Raw genomic sequence first — 15217 nt, 5'->3', positions numbered from 1 at the left:
TCACAATTTCCTTCAAATCCTGAAGGCCTGATGGGCAAGGCAGATAAGGAGAAGCAGGGTGCTCACATACTCTTGTGCATTAACTTAGCACTTTACTTTTACTTTAGCTCTAACATACTGAAACCACTTCAGCATTTCTTTTGTAAGGAGCCTGCTATTTTTTTTTTTCAACAATAATAGCAGGTATTACTGACACAACTGGTCCAAAAGTTATTCACCTTTGGCCAAGTCCTTCTACAGTATGATGTATTAGTAAATCATCCTTTAGTATATGCCTTGGTGTAGAATTCAGGTTTGCAGTACTAATTTGAAGCTAAATTAAGCCTGTCCATTTGCCAAATAACTGAAAGCAGTCCAGAAAGGCTCTCTAGTTCCTTTGAAATACTTAAAAAAAATTAAAAAAAATTTTTAATGTTTATTTTTTTTTTTTGAGAGAGAGAGACAGAGTGCAAGTGGAGGAGGGGCAGAGAGAGAGGGAGACACAGAATCCGAAACAGTGTCCAGGCTCTGAGCTGTCAGCACAGAACCCAATGCAGGACTTGAACTCATAAACTGTGAGATCTTGACATGAGCCAAAGTCAGATGCTTAACAGACTGAGCCACCCAGCCCCCCCTAAAAACTTTTTTTAAATGTTTATTTATTTTTTATTTTTATTTATTTATTTATTTATTTATTTTTTAAATTTTTTTTCAACGTTTTTTATTTATTTTTGGGACAGAGAGAGACAGAGCATGAACGGGGGAGGGGCAGAGAGAGAGGGAGACACAGAATCAGAAACAGGCTCCAGGCTCTGAGCCATCAGCCCAGAGCCCGACGCGGGGCTCGAACTCACGGACCGCGAGATCGTGACCTGGCTGAAGTCGGATGCTTAACCGACTGCGCCACCCAGGCGCCCCAAATGTTTATTTATTTTTTAGAGAGAGACAGTGTGAGCAGGGAGGGGCAGAGAGGGAGATGCAGAATCTGAGGCAGCCTCCTGGCTCTGAGCTGTCAGCACAGAGCCTGACACGGGACTTGAACCCATGAACCGTGAGATCATGACATGAGCTGAAGTCGCACTTAACCGACTGAGCCACCCAGGGGCCCTTTGGCTCTCTAGTTCCTTTATTTATATGCTGTCAATTAGCTTTCATATGTGGGCAGTCCTCTGGGATTTTCTATGTGGTTGATGCTCATTTATTTTAGGGTCGGTGTATGGTATATGAATTAATTTAACATCTATTTTGTTATTTATCCTACTTGATTTGTAGAAACTTGGTTGTATGTTAAGGATTGCTTTGTTTCCTGTGCTCCTCCCAAGTTCATGTTGAAGCTGGAACCCCTAGTACCTCAGAATGTGACTGTATTTGGATATAAAGTCTTTCAAGGGGTAATTAAGTTAAAATGAGGTCATTAGGGTGGGCCCTCAGCCAATAGGACTGGTGCCCTTATAAGAAGAAATTTGGGCACAGACGTATCAGAAGACCATGTGAAGACAGGGAGAAGACAGGCATCTACAAGCCAAGGAAAGGCCTCAGAAGAAATCCACACCATACACCCTTCTAGCCTTCAGAACTGTGAGCAAAGAAGTTTCTGTTGTTTAAGCCACCAGTCTGTGGTACTTTGTTGCAAAAGCCCTGGAAACTGAATACATTGTGTTTTCTTTAAAGGTCTCTCAGGGCAGGTCCCTCCTACATTAGAGTAAGTTTGCTTGCATTTCTTCTACCAGCAGGAGAGGGCATCTTCATGAAGTCAAACTTTAGACAATACTGAAGTTACATTAATGTTCTTGTTTTACTCTGGTCACTAAGTCTTTTTGGATAGTACCTAAGAATCCTAGCCTTAAACAACTAAATTGCTATATTGTCTCAGTGGGTATTTCCCTCAAATAATGGATCTAGGTGGCAGCCAGATTTGATTTACTTGCTCAATAAATATTTCCTGGCTGCCTACTCTGTGCCAAGAATTGTTGTATGTTATAGGTACTGGGATCCTAACAATTTGAATTAAACAAAGTTCAGGCTTGCATGTGGTGTGTGTGTGTGTGTGTGTGTGTGTGTGTGTGCGTGTGTGTGTGATGTGTAGATAATATATACTTAAATGTATAATATGTTAACCGGAAATAAAGCAGGGCAAGGGGAAAAGAAGTCTGTGGTTGTGTTTAGGGGCTAGGAATGGGGATATTTTACAAAGGATGGGCAGAAAAGCCTCTAGGAGGAGGTAAGGTTAAGGTGCACACAGAGTCTACATGAAGCGGGGGATGTGTGGATGCGGAGATGTGTCACCCAGATTCCCCTTCAAGGAAGGATTTCTACCTCTGTTGTTAGTGAGCTTTCACCAGACAGCCTTTAATATCAGAACTTTCAGGGATTGCTTCAGCTGCAAAAAGCCACTTTTTCAAGGGCACATCCTTCCTGTGGATGGCCCATGTTTAATGACTGATCAAGGTGTGGAGGTATAAAAGCCTCAAAATAAAAACCCAAACAAGACCTACCTGATGGGCTATTTTAGTTTCAGAGTCTCCCCCTGGGGCAGTTTAAGCCTATATAGCTTCCTTTCCCTCCTTTCCACAGTTGATTCCAAACATATTCCCTCCTAAGCACCCTGTGTGCAGAAGGCTGTTTCAGAGTAAGCTTCTTGGAGAACCCAGTCTGTTACGTGGAGGCATCCATGTGGAAATCTGAGGAAGGACATTTCCCTGCAGAAGAAATAGTAAGTGCAAAGTTCACCAAACTATCACTCATATGGTAATGACATGGCTACACAAGGAAGGACAGAACAAATCTGCTTGGCTTTGTGAGGCCATCCCAGAGGGACCAAGATGGGACAGAGATGGCCAAGAAAGGTGTTAGGTAGCAAATGTCTTGCAGGGGGTAGTCAAAAACTTCCTAGGGAGGAGAAAGTAAAAAGGAGACAGAAATGGAGACGGTTTTGACTTTGAATTGATGTAAATCCAACAGGCAGGCTTCTTTGAGACTTCTGGGACTCTGAGGAGGACCAGAGTCCTCTGAGGACTCTGAGGAAGGAAATAGCTTTGTCTAGACTAGGACACTAATCAATCTGTTAGAGCTTCAGAAATGCTATAGTTATAGAGAGGTTATAGAAGTTAACCGTAGAAAACAAGCAACACTCCCTCAACCTCATCCCCCTGCCCGCAGAACAAAATGAAGCACAATGCCTTGAAACAAGCTCAAAGAGAAGATGGTTAAAGAACCAAATTTTCTTTACAAAGGGAAATAATTCCAACAGTGTCTTCTCTTTATTTACATAGGACACAGGGAAAAGGTTTGCATGAAAATTACACACAGTTTGAATTTTATATGACTAAACAAAATGAGCACTTTCAGTTTGGGATTATTTTTGGCTCTTTGTTCCTCAGACACTTCTTTCCTACTTGCCTTTCACAAACCCACCAGGATGGTGTAACACAACCTATTTAAGATTGATGATAGAAATTTAGGATTTTGTCAAATTAGAACAAGTCCTACGGTCCATGGGAGTATTAGGAAAAACAATAGATGAAGAGTTGAACTTTGTTACCAGAACATTTTCATCACCCAAAAAAGAAATGCTGACCCGTTAACAGTCATTCCCCATTGTCCCTCCCCCAGTCCCTGACAACCACTGATCTATTTTCTGTGACTATAGCTTTGCCTATTGCCTACTACATATTTTAAATCTCTTTTGGCTTAATACTCTGCTAACCTTTTAAAATCCTCTCTCTTTGCCCTAAATAGTCTTTTTAGTTTAATTTAAATGACTGTCTACTAAGCTGAAACTCTCCTAATTTAAGGTTTAGTGAAGAACCATACATTTGATTCCACAAATCCTTACAGTGAAAGATATACAAAGCTTCACGTTTTGTTTTTCCTCTTTTATTTTGATTTACCTTTAATAGAAATCCAATTCAAGGATACAGGATACGAAAAAAAGGGAAAAGAAAATGTGAGAAGCATATGGAGGAGGAGGAGGAAGAGGAGGAGGAGGAAGGGGGAGGAGGTGGAGGGATATGACAGTAACGTAGAAAAGAAATTATACTGAAGAAACTTGAGAAACAGCCGCTGACTGATTCTTAAAAAAAAAAAAAAAATCTTTTACCACCCCAAGACCAAAAACAAACAAAAAAGGATGAAAAAAGACAACGAGATCATACATGATGAAAAACATTTTTTGTTTCACAGTCTAGGTCAGGGGCCCCCAAGGCATATTTGAAAGGAAGTCTCCATTTCCATGTTAAGCTCTAATTCCTTTCAATAAGGCATCTGATTTGTGGTGTGGATTTTGAGTGCTTTATTAGCCACGAGGAAAGAAGATACAGCAGTTTCATCATTTGGGGGAAAATAAGAACATCCTTTTCCTCTTTTTAAGGTTTTGGAGATCAGAAACATCTTTTTACATGAGAACAAAAGACAAAGAATTTGATTAAAAGTGATATGATAAGCTTTTATTGTATAAAGGTAATTTGAGATGAATGAGGAACAGACTACATAACACCAAGTGTACTAGAACAACATGTAACAAAGACAAGTCTACTGCCTGTCTTTCCTGATTCCCAAGCTTAAGAAACTTCGGTTTGTATTATTTCTTCAAGGGAGATTAACTGAAATTCTATACATTAAATTTAACTCAAAAATACCATTCCTGTCACAAACTGTGGATGGGAAATGTTGCTTCTAAAAATTTTGGTATTTTAACACAGCAAATTGAATGTTGGAAACAAACAAAACATATCTAGAACATGTTTTCTGTATCTTCAGGCTTGACTAGTAGGAAGGGTTTCAATTAAAGACCATGGCTTTAATGTAAATGATATCCATTTACAAATTTAAATGGGAATGGATAACATAAGAAAGGTAGAAAAAGCAATTATGGAAGATTTACAGAAGCATGATGGGAAGGCATTTATGGTGGATTAAAGATAGTGCCAAAGTCTTTGATTCTCAGCGGATGGCCAGAGCAAACTGCTGGCTGTCTTGGACATCCTATCCAGCCGAACCTTCAAATAATTGTAGTCCAGCCAATATCTGGACCTCAACTGTATGAGGGTCTCTAAGGAGAACTACCCAACTGAGCCCTGCTTGAATTACTGACACCTCACATTGTAACCAATAAATGGTTGTTTTAAGCTGCTACATTTTGGGGTGATTTATTATGCCCTAAGATTTAACCAGAGCTGTCCTGGTTTTGTCAGACTGCTCTAGCGACTTCTGTCACATCGGCTTGATGATGAGCTTCTTGGGTTTCCAAGAATAGGAGAAACCGGGTTTGGAAACTTGCAACAGACAAATCATATAATTATGAGCTGGTACTATAACACCAAAGTGAACTTTTAATGATTTTGTTGCTAGGTGAAGTATCTCTCCTTAAGCCTCTATCTCTTATGTCTTCATTACATCTAACAGCATAAATAAATAAATAAATAAATAAATCTACATAACAATGTCCATGATCTTCACTATGTTCTTTATCTGAATGATGCTAGCCAGAAGTAGTTAGTACTCTACCTGCTTGAACTTTGCTCCAGACCACCTGTTCTCTCCGTCCTGGGAAGGGCTGCTTTTGATTACGGCACTCCTTGGGCCTGCCAGGATTTCGGCAGCCCCGGCTCATAGTTGATTCCAGGGCAGACTGTTCTTAGCATGACCTGCTGGCATCCCAACACTGTGTGTGACTACATGTTGATCTGCCCAAAACATTTTTTGACTTTCTCCCAGGCCGCCTACACTGCCACTGCCTCTTCCTCCTCCTCCTTATTGCCTAATCAGTGCTTAAAGGATTTATTTCACTATCATTAGCCCAAATGTTAGAAATGTGTTGCTGCCATATCAACCAGCCTTTGTCTATATTCTGTATCAAGTCTGAAATACTCTATACCAAGTTTGAAGCATATTTCAGTCCTTATTTCCATATGCTTCTTCACTTGTCTAGGACAAGAGATAAAATTCACCACCAACCTATTTGAAGCATCCAGTTGTATAAATGCCTCAGGTTTTGTTTCACCATTAAGTCACTGAGCTTTTCCAGGCATCTGAAAGTATACACATGTGACTTCTCCATGATTTGTAATCATTAGTAACCTGAAAAATACCACGTTGTTATGGTATCTTTAGATGAGAAGTATGGTGGGTCCATGGGGTTAATAGGAGGTAGTTGGGTGTCACTTCATTTTATAGATCAGTTGATTAATGAATTTAAAGATTTTATTTATTTATTTTGAAAGAGAGAGAGAGAGAGACACTGCAAGTGGGGGAGGGGCAGAGAGAGGGGAAGAATCCCAAGCAGGATCCACACTGTCAGTATAGAGCCCAACTCTGAGCAGAGCACAGAACTCAGGACTGTGAGATCATGACCTGAGATGAAATCAAGAGTTGGATGCTTAACTGACTGAACCGCCCAGGTGCCTCTAGGTTTATTCTTTTAGAGCAGAAGTTGCAAACTGAAAAGTCAGTGTGGTAGGATGGGAATGAAGGTGGGAGTTTAGGGTGTAGGGAGCTGTATGATGAGGTATACGAATGAAGACAGCCCGCTTTGTAAATGTATATCATAGCAGCATTATTATAACCCCAAACAAACCCTGAAACCTCAGTTCCTTTTATTATTATTTATTTCTATTTCATCACAATTGATTTTTCCTTGTAGATGTCATAGTTCTTATAGTGGTTTCTAATAATGTCCTAAGTTGAATGCCTTCAACTTAAAACATGCTTTTTATTAAACCTATAGAGATAGGGATGCCTAGGTGGCTCAGTTGGTTAAGCATCCAACTTCAGCTCAGGTCATGATCTCCCAGTTTGTGGAGTTGAGCCCCACATTGGGCTCTGTGCTGACAGCTCAGAGCCTGGAGCCTGCTTCGGATTCTGTGTTCTCTCTACCCCTCCCCGACTTGCTCTCTCTCTCTCTCTCTCTCACTCTCTCTTTCTCTCAAAAATAAATAAACATTAAAAGAGAGAGAGAGAGAGAGAGAGAGAATAAACCCATAGGGATGATTTTTTACTTCCACCAAAGTATATACTTTTATCTCATTTTTTACAAAATCTATGAGGAATCCTATGTTTCATTTTTCTGCCTTTGATGTAGGCATGAATGCAAAAACATATTTCTGTATTCTAAGAAAATCAGCCGCACAAGTATAAATGATAAATGGCAGTTCACACTGGGTTTGTGAGTTAGAGAGAAAATGGAAAGTGGTTATTATTGGATTGAATTGGAGAAAGGAAGCAGCATCTAAAGGAGGCATTGCCACTTAGCTCTGGATGTGTCATGTGGGAATGTCAGAATATGGGCCAAGCTTTGCCAGATCTTCTGATTTTTCATAAAAGGTTAGATATTTGGATAAAAATCTTCTGATCCAAATATGGGCTACCAAGTCAACTTATAAACAAATGTATGGGTCAAACGAAACACAGTGCAGGCAATATATGGATGAGGGCTGCCTATTGGGGATCTTGGCTTAGAGCATGTATCTATATCTGAATATGGAAGGTTATGAGACAGAATTTTAGTTCTTAGCTTTTCTACATAATTATGATGCATATTGTTATTTTCAGCTAACACTGAGCAATTATAACCAAGGAAAATTTTCCAGAGACAGAATGAGACTCAAATAGGGAAGTGACATCCTAAGGACTTGTGTGAAAGAAATCCATGTGGCATATGCAGAGGAATAAATGGAATGAGAAGGACCTGGACCCCAGTCTGAAAGACAATAAGAGACTCCATTCAACCACATTGGCCAAGGGTCTTTTCATTTGTTACATGGTGATGAGAAATTAAAAATTGATATGAAATCTGTTGTGGTCTATTTCTCTCAGAAAATTATGTATGTAGGGGGTATGTGGTTGGGGCAGGAGAGCAGAGATACTGCAGATGAGATGTTGGTCAAAGACTAAACTTAAGCATGAGCTGGAGTTGGGAGTCTCAGTAAGAGATCTTGTGATGGAAGGTCTAACGTGGCCTCCCCTAAATTGAGTCCAGGACAATGTGTCAAACTATCTTTCCCGGAGCACAGCTAATTGGTGGACTTGGCTAAACTGGGAGGTCCCATCCTCTACCACATCCTGACTGGTAGAAATACCAACACTTTGAAAAGATAGTCTGGAATTGAACATAATTTTCAAGGAGAGAGCTGCCTTTTTGCCTTTACTGGTTGGTGGAATAAGAGGCTTCTCCTAAAATAGTGGGTTGTAGATATATATGTGGTCTTGCACTAGTATCTATGGGTGTTCCATAAATTTATCCTTGAATCTCTCTGGGAACCTGACAGAGGTAAGAGATTCCACTGATTCATGAAGATGGTAGTTTTGAGTGCCTCTATTAAGCACCTAATGTTGAAGTACTTCAGGCATCACTAAAATCCAGTCTATTTTTTCCTGAGGAACTTTAGAATCTTGATACATTTCTCTACCAGCTGTCCCCACCGCCATCTCTACTTTTTTTTTTTTTTTTTTTGAGAGAGAGAAAGAGAGAAGGCACATGCACATGCATGTGCATAAGCGGGGAAGGGGCAGAAGGAGAGAGAGAGAGTCTTAAGCAGTCTTCACGCTCACCAGGGAACTCTATGAGAGGCTCTATCTCAATGAGGGGCTTGATCTCACTGACTGTTGGTTGAATCATGACCTGAATTGAAATCAAGAGTCAGTTGCTTAACTGGGTGCTGCCTCCAACTCCAGTTTTTAACAAATTCTCAACCAAAAAGGGGTCAAGCCTGATTGAGTCAAGTGTGAACTAATGGGCTGGTGTTTGGAATAGGTTTCTTAGGGAACTAGAATAAGGTTTCTCACTGGACACAAGAATTGATAAGATTGTGCACCATCAAAGCTGTAAAAAATTACAAAGAGGAGGTGAATTAGGAAGATTGCTAAATCTGTGGCTGCAGAGGCAGGAAATAAGTTGGAATTTGAGGATTAGAGATGGAGAAACAGAAAAAATCCTGGATCAAATTGGGGTGTGATTGAGTGGAAGAGTAAGAATAATTCTGATCAATTGCTTAGAAGAGTGTGACAAAACCTGTCGGTGGGCACTGCAAGAAAATCTGCTAGAAAAACCTTCCTGGAGCACTTTTTTAGAATGTCAGTTGTTTAATGGTAGTTTACATTACATTACTTCCCACATTACAGAGTCAAATGCAAATTTTGCATGAATTTTTAAGCCAAAACATAGGACTTCAAAGACAATTTACCCTTGCCTAGGCTGCTTTGGGTTGTGCTAAAGCCATCAGGGTGGCATGCCCAGTCTCTCTCCTTTGTTATTATAAAGGATATTTCAGTGGGAAAGTCTGAGAGTCAAGGGAGGAACATCAAAGAGTGGTCTAGGCTTCCTCTAATGGGCAGTAGGTGCATGGTCATGTGGATGGATCAGATGATTTTAAAGGTCAAGGAATGAAACGTTTTTTTTTTTTTTTAATTAAAAAAATTTTTTTTAACATTTAGTTATTTTTGAGACAGAGAGAGACAGAGCATGAATGGGGGAGGGTCAGAGAGAGGGAGACACAGAATCTGAAGCAGGCTCCATGCTCCGAGCTGTCAGCACAAAGCCTGACATGGGGCTCGAACACACGGACCGTGAGATCATGACCTGAGCTGAAGTCGGACGCTTAACCGACCGGGCCACCCAGGCACCCCAAGGAATGAAACATTTTGTATATCCATTAATATCATTGTGTCATTGCATCAGTCTGTGCTTACATCAATGAGTGAGCATCATCACCAAAAGTGGTACTTTTTAAACAGTGAGTTACAATGGTTTAACAGTACATGAAACCATTTAAGGCCATTGTTACTCGTGTTGGAAAAAAAAGAGAAATAAATTAAAAAATTCACATTTTTAGCATTTTTTGTGAAGATTTTGTTATATGAGGTGATTGCAATGGGTTATAATGTATAACATATTTACTGTGGATTGTGCTAGAAAATTAAGTCACTATTCTAAAATTTTTTTTAGTTTAAGTAAAACTGTTCCTTGGTTAAGTAAATTTGACCCTGTAAACAAATTTAAAGTCTTTTAACAATTTTAACAAGTATTTTTTCTTTTTTTAAATTAAAAAAATATTTTTAATATTTATTTATTCCTGAGAGATAGAGAGAGACAGTGTGAGCAGGGGAAGGACAGAGAGAGAGGGAGACGCAGAATCTGAAGCAGGCTTCAGGCTTCAAGCTTCAGCATAGGGCCTGATGCAGGGCTCGAATCCATGAACTGCGAAATCATGACCTGAGCCAAAGTTGGACATTTAACCAATTGTGCCACCCAGGAGCCTCTCAAGTATTTTTTTGAACGATAAATATGCTAATGCAAATTAGAAACATCAAGCTCATTTTTTTTTTTTTTTTTAAGGTTTATGGCTTATCAGAGCAAGGAAATAAAAATGCCCTAGTACAGCACAAGATGTCACAGGTCTCTAGCATCTTTACACATTTATTTTGGGGGTTAAAATAAATACATGTGTTTAAACATCTCCTAAAGAATAAAGGAGTCATGTTTTCAACAGATAATTTTCTTAATACATTTTATGACTCCCCATCATATCTTAAATCTTAGTGTTCCTGCTCCACAGACTTTTTCTAGGTCTTTGATTTTTACTTTTATTTCTGACAGTGATATTTGCAGCATTACCTCCCAGCATCTGGCTTGGCTTTTAGTGAGGATTATGTAGAGTTTTTCCTTCCTGATTACCCCTCTTCTCAGTATCAAAGCCTAAAGATGCAATCAAATCAGAAAAACAGCAGCCTTTATTTCTTAGGACATTTGCACTTCTGAAGACAGCACACTGGTGCATACCAAGTTCCTAGTTCCTCTGCTCAGCTCAGGAACATTCCTTCTGGACACTTTCTCACATGTACATTCAATAAAATCATTGAAAAGTGATAGTAGGGCAAACCAAGAATTCTATAATAATATTGACTTAAAAGGAGTAATATAATATTTGTGTGTCTCCCGGCCCCACCCCCATCCCAAATTCATGTGTTGAATTCCTAACCTCCAATGTGACTTTATTTGGAGATAGGGACTCAAAAAAAAAGGTAATTAAGGTGAATGAGGTCATAAGTGTGGGGCCTTAATCCAAGAGGACTGCTGTCCTTTTAAGAAGAGGGAGAGACACTAGGGTGGTTCATGCACAGAGAAGAAGCCACTTGAGGACACTGGAAGAGGGTGGCGGTCTGCCAGCCAAGGAGAGAGAGGTCAGAGGAAAAATCAAACCCGCTGACACCTTGATCTTGGACTTCCAGCCTCCAGAAATGTGAGAAAATGTATTCCTCTTGTTGAAGGTACTCAATATATGTGTTTTTTTTTTTTTTTATGGCAACTCTTGCAAACTAATACATTGATTGTGTTTCCTTTTTGCTGTGTGTTCTACAAAACTCAGAACCAAACATGAATTTCATATAAACCATACTGTTGTTTCTCATTGTTCACATGTTTTTGGCCTTTCTTTTGTGACACAGATTTTTTCTATTTAAATTTTATTAGCTTATTATTTGTTTTCATTGTTTACTGCCTGAAAGCCTTGCAGGACAGAACCAGGACAAAGAAATAAATAACACTTTAAATGAATTCTTTGTCCTTGTAAGTTCTCCTCTTTTACAGGCTTACCTTCTCAGTGTCCTGTGCTGGTCCCTTTTCATTTTCTAGACCCTTTAATGTTGGAGTTCTGCAGGGCTCAAACTTAACTTTGTCCTGTGTAAACCGGCTTCCTGCAGGATCTCGGTCAGTCTCCGGAAACTTTAAGTACCAGCTATATATACATTCAGCCTAAACTGTTCCCCTGAACTCCTCACACAAATATCCAACTGTTTATTCAATATCTTCACCTGGATGTCTAACAGGCATCTCATATTTAATCTGTCCAAAGCCAAGCCAAGCTCCTAATTCTTCTCATCCCTCCCTAGGGTTTTGATAAACGCCATCTTGGTCTTGTCCATCCCAGTAAACAGCGACTCATCCTTCCAGTTGTCTAAACCTAAAACCTTGGAGTCAACTTTGACTTTCCTTTCTTTCATCTCCAATTTTAAGTTTCATCTGAACTGTTGACATTTTACTCATCATCGTCTGAAGTTTAGGATGTCCATCAACAAACAATAAATCAAGTCCTGATTTGATGCATTTATCAAATTTCCTGGTGTAAATATTCCCACCATGGCCAACCAATTTCAGACTTCTAAAGTGCTCCTATTTATTTATTTATTTATTTATTTATTATTTTTTAATTTTAAAAAATGTTTTATTTATTTTTGTGAGAGAGAGGGACATAGATCCTCTGTCCCTCTGCGCAGACAGCAGTGAACCTAATGTGGGGCTCCAACTCATGAAGTGAGATTGTGACCTGAGCCTGAGTCTGAGGCTCACCCAAGGGAGCCATCCAGACACCCCTACAGTGAGTGCTGTTATTTAAGATGGAGTTGGGAAGACACTACAGCAGTAGCACTCCCTTACACAGCATTTCTACCATTCAGATTCAGGAGGCATGCATAACCTCAAAAGCATGGATAATAATAAAATATAGCCAAATAGTTAGGAAGTGATTAGTTTTAAATATTTATTACCTTTGTTTTTATAAAATTAATTTAATTTTAGGTTGATAGAATTTAATTTTTAGTGACGACTGTTTTACAACTGGCTTGCAAAATTCCTGGAAACTTAAATAATTGCTTTTGTGAGCTGGCAAGAGTGGGCTCTGGTACAATACTGGCAATTTTGCTTATTATCCTGTATCAAATGGCTATCCCCTTCCAATCACTCTTTATCCTCCTTATCCTGCTATATTTTTCTCCATTAGTATTTAACACACACACACACACACACATTTTTTTTTTCTTGGCACTGAAACTTGAGGGATGTAAAATTTGTTTATTTTGTTCATTTCTGTATCCCCAGTGCTTAGAACAGGTCTTGCACAGCCCTTAGGTGCTTATGTATTGAAAGAATGGATGAGTTTATTAATATTTTGTTCAAAATGGATATTAGCTTGTTATGGAAAAAAGCAAAGAACTGGGAATCAGAATACTATTCTGTGCAGTCGCTGCATGCAACAGTTACTCTCACAACTTCCCTATGAGGGAAGTATTATTATTATTACCATTTACAGATGAGGCAACAGGGCACAGCTTTGCCCAATGACAAATAGCAGATAACACAGCCAGGATTCACACTCTGACATTTTGGTTCCAGAAACAACACAATAAAGAAAAAGGTTTTTTTTTTTTTTTTAATTGTTGAAAAATTTAAAAATGTACAGAAGTAGATGGAATAGAATAATGAAATTCAAATATCCATCATCCAACTTTAACATTTATCAACTCATGGCCAATTTCTTTTCATCTACACTCCTTTTCCTGACTAGATTATTTTGAAAGTAATCCAAATAATCATTTTATTAATATTTCCATGTTTATCTCTAAAAAATAAATACTAATCCACATTCTGGTTGGAAATTTTGTACTATCCATTTTTGGCCTAGTGTTTGTGGGTGCTATTTAATTTTTTTCTGAAATAAAGTTTCCTCATCTGCAAAATGGATGCACTATTTTTTCTCAGATTTTTTTTTGAATATTGATTAAAGCAATATATTCAAAACACTTCGTTCAACTACAAAACATTATATAAAGGTTGGGTTTTCAACTCCTATGTCATTACCCACATTGTGCTATTCACACACTTAAAGGCTCTACATCAAAGCCTAGGTTGGCTGAGTACAGACAAGCATGACCTGCTTTTTCCCAGCAATGTGGTTTCTCAAATAACATCATGCCTCATAAATACGCCAGAGTTCTTACAGAGAGTCAGCAGTTACATGGAATGTATCAGTCCTTACAAGACTGCAAAGCCTTAAGAGAAAACAATAAAGTATTACTTTTATATTATAATAAAGAAAAGCTGCTGAGCATCATAAATATTTACAAGAATCTATCACAACTTGCTTCCCAAATAAGAGTCTAAATGTATGTAACATTGTACAAGGATGAGAGACAGAACAAAATGAGAGGCACACCTTCATGGAGCCTCAATTGTATTCCATCATAAATAACATAAAACATTCTTTTAAATAATAATAATCATATCAACATACACTTTTAGAGTTCTTAATATGTGTCCAGTACTGTTGTAAATGTTTTTAAATATTAGTTCATTTAACACTCACAACTCTATGAGGTAGATGCAATTATCTCCATCGCGGTTGGGGAAACAGAGGTACAACGAGGTTAAGAAATTTGTCAGTGTCAGAGAGCAGGTAGTGGGGAAGCCATCATTTAAATTCAGGTGTCTGCTTTAGAGCAGCTTCTGCTGCTGTGCTATTTCTCCTATCAAAAAAAAAAGGAGGGCTCACTTCAGCAGCACCTATACTAAAATTGGAACTACACAGAAGATTAGCATGGGCCCTGTGCAAGGATCACACGCAAATTCATGAAGCATTCCGTATTTTTCTGGATTGATGCCAAGTTCAGGGTATTTGTGGTAGTCATGCTCCGCTGTTAAGTTAGAATATTTGGGTGAGAGGTCATATATCATGGTTTACTAAATAAACGACTTTGGGTAAATAAAAAAAAAAAAAAAAAAGAAGACGAAGCAGAAGAAAGAGAAAGGAAAAAGGAACCAATAAAGCAATGGCTTTCAAACATCTAGGTATTCAAGTACTCCCTTTGCAATTCTTATTCATAAAAAATATTCAGGAAATCCACATACTGGTCAGTTGCTTCTAAGACACACTTGAAAATAAATTCATATTTACTAAAATAAAAAGAAATACAGGTGACCCTTGAACAAGATGAAGGTTAGGGGCACCAGGCTCCATGCAGTTGAAAATCTGTGTATTACTTTGGACTCCCCAAAACTTAACTATTAATAATCTGCTGTTGACTGGACACCTTACTGATAATATAACCAGATTAACACGTATTTTGTTTGGTCTGTATATGACATACTGTGTTCCTTTTTTAAAATATGTATTTTTTAATGTTTATTTTTTTATTTTGGAGAGAGATAGAGAGACAGAGCGTGAACAGGGGAGGGACACGGAGAGAGGGAAACACAGAATCCAAAGCAGGCTCCAGGCTCTGAGCTGTCAGCACAGAGCCTGACATGGGGCTCAAACCCTCGAACCATGAGATCATGACCTGAGCTGAAGTTGGATGCTTAACTGACTGAGCCACCCAGGTGCCCAACATACTGTATTCTTAACAATAAAATAAGCTAGAGAAAATAAAATGTTATTGAAAAAATCATAAGGAAGAGAAAATACATTTACAG

At 38.6% G+C, this 15217-nt stretch overlaps 1 non-coding gene across 1 annotated transcript; it reads left to right on the top strand.

Moving 5' to 3' along the window:
- Positions 1-14289: 14289 nt before the first annotated feature.
- LOC112862958 (U6 spliceosomal RNA) lies at positions 14290-14394 on the top strand. The gene has a single exon (XR_003223818.1). It is a non-coding gene; the product is annotated as a U6 spliceosomal RNA (small nuclear RNA).
- Positions 14395-15217: the final 823 nt, after the last annotated feature.

This window comes from Puma concolor, chromosome B2 (genome assembly GCF_028749965.1).
Source record: "Puma concolor isolate L17-30 chromosome B2, mPumCon1.1.hap2, whole genome shotgun sequence".
Taxonomy (NCBI): domain Eukaryota; kingdom Metazoa; phylum Chordata; class Mammalia; order Carnivora; family Felidae; genus Puma; species Puma concolor.
This window is presented reverse-complemented; position numbering and strand designations above follow the sequence as displayed.